Consider the following 8766-nt stretch of genomic DNA (forward strand, 5'->3'; position numbering starts at 1 on the left):
ACTGGTCCATGTCTTTATTCCCTAGCATTTTGACTATCGCCAAACAGTCCGTCTCCAAGATCAAGGGTTGGTTACACCACTGCATCGCCAAGGATAAACCCTCCCTTAGAGTGCTTAGTTCAGCTTCAAGTGCATCTATACAGTTAGGAGCATCCATTCGTCAGCTCTCAATTCCAGAAGGTTTGATTGAACATTGTGCAAACAAACAACTGTATTGGTTTCCGTGGTTATTGATCAGGGGTCATTAATGTCATTTGCGAAATCATCACATATACCCAAAGGATAGTAGCTGGTCTTAAACATTTTCTTGGGGAGACAAGGTATAACAATAGGGAAGCAAGTTTCTTTCTAGATGCTAGTGCTCATCGGCTTAGTGACCTTAAAGCGGGCTTGAGTTGATCAGATGGCATTGATCATCCGCTTCATCTCCGCAGTCCTCGTATCAAGACGTGCTTTATTAGGCATATGCAGTTCATTACCTGAAATTACGTGGGGAGGCAATGAATGTCTTATTCCCTCCACCCCGGTTCATAGGACCTGCACGCATCACTAGATTGTTAATTTGATCAACATGATATAAACTATGTAACACAAAATTATATTATTAGAAAGTAGAACATCTGAATTGTGTAATGACATATAGTTTGTAATATATATCTTGTATTACGGCGGTGAAATTTACAACCTAGGTATCCGTGTATAACCTATAAACCGGATGGAGGTAGTAATAATCCTTTCCTTATTGCAGCCTAAGAAAATTAAACAAAAAATTGGCATGCCGATAATACGTTGGGGAAGGGGTACTCCCGATCCCGAGTTTTGAACTAGCCCACAAAAGAGGAGTGTTTTATAAGTTTCAGAAAATTTTGAGATACATAATGCACGTACATATAGCGTTGATACTTATATGTATGTGTATCAATTTTCAGTGAAAACAATGTATGTGTGCGGCCTCTAGAAAAAAGATAAATATGCAACTTGCGCACTAAAATCCTTTAACTTAGACTGTTCAACTATTCCTTTGTTTACATCCGTGGAAAAAAGATCTCCGGCATTTTAAAATAGTAATGCAACAAAAAAAAGTGATTATGTAATAAAAAAAATCATGAAAGAATGTTACAAACATGCAAAAATATTCGCATCATTTTGAAAATGTAATGCAACAAAAGTTTTTATGCAACAATTTTCTTTGCTCGGCATCAATTTTCTTTGCTCGCAGCAAAAACGTTGGTTATGGAAAATTCACAAAACAAATGCCAATGTTTTTATCACCTCACGAGAACCTTTGAAACATTTAGCAAAAGTTTGTAGCAAGGCTAAGAATCTTTGCAGCATCTTGATTATGTATTCACAACAAAACCACACGAGTGTGGGGAAAGTCAGGCAAACATACTCAGCATCAAAAATAGAAAACTTACTAACATCGTACAGTCATCCATGGCGGCTCCTATTTCGTCGATTTAGCGTCGTTGGTCACGAATCTGGCTCGCCACGCTAGATCGATCCAGCGACCTCGAGCATGTTCCCATTGATCTACAGTATTCCTAGGCTTGGCACGGTTGGAGGTCTCAGATCTAGGTCCCCACCATGACCACGGCCATGGCCATGGTTGTGCTTGACTTGTGGATTATGGAGGAGACGGGCGAGGAGTGTAAGGGTGGTGGGGTGGTGAAAAGCAGTGGAAGGGTCAGCAGTGGCCGCCGGTGGGCAGGAAAGAGAGCGTGCGAGAACATAAATGACGTGAATGGTGTAGAGAGACGCGAGCGGACGAGGCGACCGGTCACATCGTGCAATCGGTTGCCCAAGTGAAAGTGTTTTCCATAAGTGACATAATAGTAGCATCCATTCTAAATCCAAACTCCCCTTTCAATAAATCTTAATGCAAGATACACTAATCATTTGATGATTCACCAACTCCCGTATAATTGTACTATTGCATGAATACCTAAGACATGCATTTGAATTGTAGCTAGCTAAGGAGCATGCAAACCATAACTAAAGGGGATAAACGCTGAGACATAATTGTAGCTAGCTAAGGAGCATGCAAACCTTAACTAAAGAGGATAACCGCTAAGACATAATTCATTATATAACATGTTATTTGACCATCTCGAATCACATGCAATACCTACGATAAGAGGATATTATCAACCATTGTGTATGCCCCAACCCTTCATAGTCAACTCTTTCACGCGTACGGTTTTTTTAAAGAAACTTCACGCGTACGGTTTCTGTACCTGGCTCTTGTGGCTTCTTTTTCTTTTTGACATAATGCTCTTGTAGCTACTAGCATTACTACCTCCATACCGGATTATATGCCTATTACGCATTTGGAGAAAAACTTCAACTACAAATTTGGTCAACAAAATATGAGATATATGATACAAAAATTATACTATTGGATTCATATTCAAAAGAAGTTTCCAATAGTATAATTTTTATGATACATATTTCATATTTTGTTGACTAAATTAGTAGTTGAAGTTTTTCTCGAAATAGGTAATAGGCCTATAATCCGGTATGGAGGTAGTAGTTAAACAACACCGACTTGTTAGTTATGGACAAGAGAAGTTACCATATCATGAAATGGTTTCAGATGCTATATAACTTCTCCTATAATTGAACAACCACGATAAGTTCAAAGGGATAGATATACTCCCGTCGAGTCTCTCTCTCCAATTCTTCATATATCTCATCTAATTTACGATCTTGTTGCTATATATATCAAGGAGTTTATTTGATAACATAATATGCATAATTGAGCAGGATAAAGCTGGCGAGCATTCGACATATAATGTTTTTTCGATAAAGGGAATATATTAATATCAAAAAGATACCAATTACACCCAGCCTCTGCAACAACGCACCACCCTAATGGCACTACGGATGCACACGGCCAAAAAAAAGGAAAAGAAAACTAAGAAATAAAAGTTTCGCTGCAGTATCTCGGGCCTAACAACAACAATACATCCACCGCCAAGACAACACCTGAAATACAGACTCTACAAAAACGACGTCTCCAAGAAGGGAACAGTGCACTAACACCGTCGTCGTCCAATCAAAGATCTTAGGTTTTCACCCTGAAGATAGTCCCCGCTCTCAAAACAATGCCTCCAACAAGGTCATTGCCAGGCACAACCGAGTTAAGGCCGGACCTTGGGTTTTCACCCTGAAAGGTAGGACTCGAACTTCACCTGTGTTGTCGCTCCCACTTTCATACCGCTTGCTGTGAAGCCCGGAACACCAAGCAAGTCTCTCAACAGCGCGTAGACTTGAACCTCCCTTAGCTAGTACTCCCCTCCGGCCTTCATGAAATTCTCTTCTTCCGACTTTCATCATGGATCCATAGTCACTTGATGTCAACATAGAAAAAGAGCTTCGCGTTGCTCCCTCCAGAACCAATCGGTCGGAATAAAAGCATGGGTGCGCACGACCGAATACCATCGATCCAAGCAAACTCCGGGCAAAAAGCATTATTACATTCACCGGCGGAGCCTTCCGGAACTCAACACACCGGCCGGATCACGAGTCCGGGCCTCCGGTAGGTCTTCCTCTTCACGCGAGAGAGGCCCTAGAACCGCCAACGTATCTATAATTTCTGATATTCCATGCTAGTTTTATGACAATACCTACATGTTTTGCTCACACTTTATAATGATTTTATGCATTTTCCGGAACTAACCTATTAACAAGATGCCGAGGTGCCGGTTCCTGTTTTCTGCTGTTTTTGGTTCCAGAAAGGCTGTTCGGGCAATATTCTCGGAATTCGACGAAACAAAAGCCAAACATCTTATTTCACCGAGACGGACCGGAACACCGAAGGGGAGCCGGAGAGAAGACCCGGGGGACCCACACCATAAGGTGGCGCGGGTGGCCCCCCGGCCGCGCCCGGATGTGGGGAGGAGCCCCCGGCTCCCCGACTCCGCCTCTTCGCCTATAAAATCCCTCGCGACCTAAAAACCCTACAACAATTGACGAAACTCCAGAAAGGGACGCCGCCGCCATCGCGAAACTCCGTTTCGGGGGACAGAAGTCTACTGTTCCGGCACGCCGTCGGGACGGGGAATTGCCCCGGAGTCATCTCCATCGACACCACCGCCATCTTCATCGCCGCTGCTGACTCCCATGATGAGGAGGGAGTAGTTCTCCCCCGAGGCTGAGGGCTCTACCGGTAGCTATGTGGTTTATCTCTCTCTCCCATGGTGTGATCTTTATGTGATCATGAGCTTTGTATCACTATTAATCTACGTGCTACTCTAGTGATGTTATTAAAGTAGTTTATTCCTCCTCCATGATGTAATGTTGACAGTGTGTGCATCATGTAGTACTTGGCGTAGGTTATGATTGTAATCTCTTGTAGATTATGAAGTTAACTATTACTATGATAGTATTGATGCGATCTATTCCCCCTTTCATAGCTATTGTTGACAGTGTATATGATATGTTAGTACTCGGTCTAAATTGCAACGGTCTATTATGCACTCTAGAGGTTACTCTAATAAGAACTCCGGATGTTGTGGAGCTTGTTTACTCCGGCTTGAGGTGTGCTTTTGTAGCCCTACACAATGAATGGTGTTGGTTATCCAACAAGAGAGTGTAGAAAGTAGCATTTATTTATTCAGTTATGTGATCAATGTTGAGAGTGTCCACTAGTGAAAGTATGATCCCTAGGCCTTGCTTCTAAGCATTGAAACACCGTTTCCAACAAGTTCTGTTACATGTTTGCTTGCTGCCATATTTATTTCAGATTACAATTGCTACTTATAATCATCCATATTACTTGTATTTCACTATCTCTTCGCCGAACTAGTGCACCTATACATCTGACAAGTGTATTAGGTATATTGGGGACACAAGAGACTTCTTGTATCGTAATTGCAGGGTTGCTTGAGAGGGATATCTCTGACCTCTACCTCCCTGAGTTCGATAAACCTTGGGTGATTCACTTAAGGGAAACTTGCTGCTGTTCTACAAACCTCTGCTCTTGGAGGCCCAACACTCGTCTACAGGAATAGAAGCGTGCGTAGACATCAAGCTATTTTCACGCGCCGTTCGTTGGGGAGGTAAGGTAAAAGGTATTCACATCCTCCGACTACTAAGCTATTTCCTAGCACTGTTGCCGGTGTGTGAGTGCTCGAAGCTATTTCCTTTAGAACCTGCAATTGCATCTTTTTGTTTCTTGTTTTTATTTTTCACTAGTTAGGCATAATGGAAAACAATAGTGAGCTTTTTAATCTATTTCCTGAAATAAGACATGAATTATGTGATGCGAAAATTAAAAAACCTATGGAACCTTATTTGCATGCTAGTAGCAATGTTATTAGTATGAACGCAATTACTGCTAATGCTATGGAGAAGTCTAATCTTGGGGAAGCTACTTTTTATGATCTTTTTAGCTTCCCATCTTTAGGGGAGAAAATTTGCTCTGATAATACTTTATCTCCCATATGCGATAACTCTAATGATGCTTGTGATATTTTAAATCCACCTACTGAAAGTATTCCTTTCAAGATACCCATGAAAATTATTGAACGTGTTATGGATAACCGCTATGAAGGGGATGGAACTGTTCATCATGGAGATCATTTCTTGTTTCTACATGAATTATGCGGGTTATTCAAGTGTGCGAGTATTTCTATGGATGAAGTTAGGAAGAAATTATTCTCTATGTCATTGTACGGTAAAGCGGCGCATTGGTATAAACTGCTGAAGGATGGGCATTCTCTTGATTGGAAGGATATTGTGCCTCTATTTTATTCTAAATTCTATCCTCCAAGTGAAATTCACAAAGACCGAAACCGCATATATAATTTATGGCCTCATGATGGAGAGAGTATTGCCCAAGCATTGGAGAGATTGAAGTCTTTAATGCTCAAATGCCCCATTCATGAGCTTCCTGGTAATATCATCATTGATAATTTCTATGCAAGACTTTCTTTTCAAGATAAAACCTTGCTGGATACTGCTTGTTCTGGATCATTCACACACAACAAAGAAGAGTTTAAATGGGACCTTCTTGATCGGATTCGGGAGAATACTGAAGGATGGGAGAACGACAAAGGTAGAGAGTCAGGTATAAATTATGATTATGAATGCATTGAAACTTTTATGGATACTGATAAATTTCTAAATATGAGTGCTACTTATGGTCTTGACTCTCAAGTTGTTGCAAATCTTTATAAAGCTTTTGCCTCTCATTTTGAATTGCCTAGGAAGAATTTTGATAAGTATCATGAACCTTTTAAAGACAGTTGCATGAAGGATGAAACTGTTATTAATGATTGCAATGAACATGTTCAAACTTCTAAAAATGCTATTTCCTATAAGCATGTTAATTTTTGTGGAGTTCATAGACCTTGTGAAAAGAATAAAACTGAAGAAGAATATTGTATCCATCACAGGAATGAAAAAACTAGAAAGTGGTCTAGGGCTCTAGATGATCTTGGTGAAAAAGTTTGTGCCCTCCATCCTTTTATTTGTGAACTTTGCCATAGAGTGGGTCATTTTAATTTTCAATGCTCCTCCAATGATAATTCGAACCTTATGAGTGCTCCAAATTTGTATTGTGATGATGAAATCACTCCTAATCAACATGATGAACTTACTTTATTTTTGGTGTGTGAAGAGTTATTGAGAAAAACTTCTTTGGTGGATATGAGTGCTCTTGATATTAATAGTGACTTGCATGGGTATCTTTCTTATTGCATTGATAATTGCCACACAAATACTTACATACAAAATATTTTAGAAGATGACACTTTGCCCAAATATGATAGGACCGCTGTGTGTTTCGAACTTATTAATGAAAAGGAGGAATCCTCCCAAGTTTCTTCTATTGTTTCTGGAAATAAATCAGGTTATGTGGAGAAGCCTCCCTTCAAGCCTCTTCCTCCTAAAGAAGGGGACGAGGAGAAGGAGAAGAAGAAGAAGAAGGGAACGAAGAAGAAGAAGAAGAAGAAGAAGAAGAAGAAGAAGAAGAGGGGGAATAAAAAGAAAGAGGTAACGGCATATCCTCGCGTGTATGAGATAACGATAGGTAACCATAAGTATGTTGCTCCTAATGATTATTATGATAATGAATCTGAGTACAATGATCTTCCTATGCCCTTTACCTACATTAGTGATCATGATTTGAAAGAGCACACTACTTTTGATATTGAAAATCTCTGGGAAACTAATTCTGAAAATGATGATGTTAATAATTGACATAGTATTAGTACTATCCATGCTTCTTCCCATAATGATATAGAAAGCTCTAAGCTTGGGGATGAGGTGTTTGAAAATCCTTTTGCTACTGATGATTATATGTTTGACACATCTCCTTCTAGTAACAATGATGGTATGGTTACAGATGAACATACTGTGGAAGATAACTATTCTATTTCTTATGATGACACTATGCCTCCAATCTTTGAAAATTATTATAAAGAATGCTATGACACAGGTTATAATTATCCTTATGAAACTTGTAATAGTTATGTTGGGATTGCCAAAAGTCATTCCCTTAGTATGCAACTTGTTTACCATGTTCAAATTCTTGATAATGATCCTGCTTTCAATTATTATTAATGAGAAGAGTTTTTCTTATGCCAAAATTAATGATACTTTTATGCATACGAACCATGATAAGAATGTTTTAAGTGATGGGTATATTGTGGATTTCATCAATGATGCTACTGAAAGTTATTATGAGAGAGGGAAACATGGTTATATGCATCTTAATAATATTAAGTTTCCCCTCTTTATGTTGAGAATCTTGAAGTTACTCGTGTTTTATCTTCCTATGCTTGTCACTTTGCTCCTCATGAATTTATTTGTGTACAAGATTCCTATGCATAGGAAGCGGGTTAGGCTTAAATTTGTTTCACACTTGCTTTTTGATGCTCTCTTTGCTTCAACTCTCATCCTTATATGAGCATCATTAAAATTACCGAGCCCATCTTAATGGCTATAAAGAAAGCACTTCTTGGGAGATAACCCATGTTTTATTTTGCTACTTGTTTTGTTGTGTCTTGGAAATTGTTACTACTGTAGCAACATCTCCTTATCTTTACTTTATTGCATTGTTGTGCCAAGTAAAGTCTCTAATAGTAAAGTTGATACTAGATTTGGATTGTTGCGTAGAAACAGATTTCTACCTGTCACGAATTTGAGTAGATCTATCTGTAGAAGAATCAAAAAAAATCTGCCAATTTACATGCGTGATCCTCAGATATGTACGCAACTTTTATTAGTTTTGATCTTTTTCATCTGAGCCTGTTAAGTGCCTCTAAAAAATTCGTCTTTACTGGATCTGTCTGTTTTGACAGATTCTGCCTTTTATTTCGCATTGCCTCTTTTGCTATGTTGAATGGATTTCTTTGTTCCATTAACTTTCAGTAGCTTTGGGCAATGTCCGAAGTGTTAAGAATGATTATGTCACCTCTGAATATGTGAATTTTTGATTATGCACTAACCCTCTAATGAGTTTGTTTTGAGTTTGGTGTGGAGGAAGTTTTCAAGGATCAAGAGAGGAGGATGATATACTATGATCAAGAAGAGTGAAAAGTCTAAGCTTGGGGATGCCCTCGTGGTTCATCCCTGCATATTTCAAGAAGACTCAAGCATCTAAGCTTGGGGATGCCCAAGGCATCCCCTTCTTCATCGATAACTTATCGGGTCACCTCTAGTGAAACTATATTTTTATTTCGTCACATCTTATGTACTTTATTTGGAGCGTCTGTGTGCTTTTATTTTCGTTTTGTTATTTTCATTCTCTGAATAAAT

Source organism: Lolium rigidum, chromosome 1 (genome assembly GCF_022539505.1).
Source record: "Lolium rigidum isolate FL_2022 chromosome 1, APGP_CSIRO_Lrig_0.1, whole genome shotgun sequence".
In the NCBI taxonomy this organism is placed as follows: Eukaryota; Viridiplantae; Streptophyta; class Magnoliopsida; order Poales; family Poaceae; genus Lolium; species Lolium rigidum.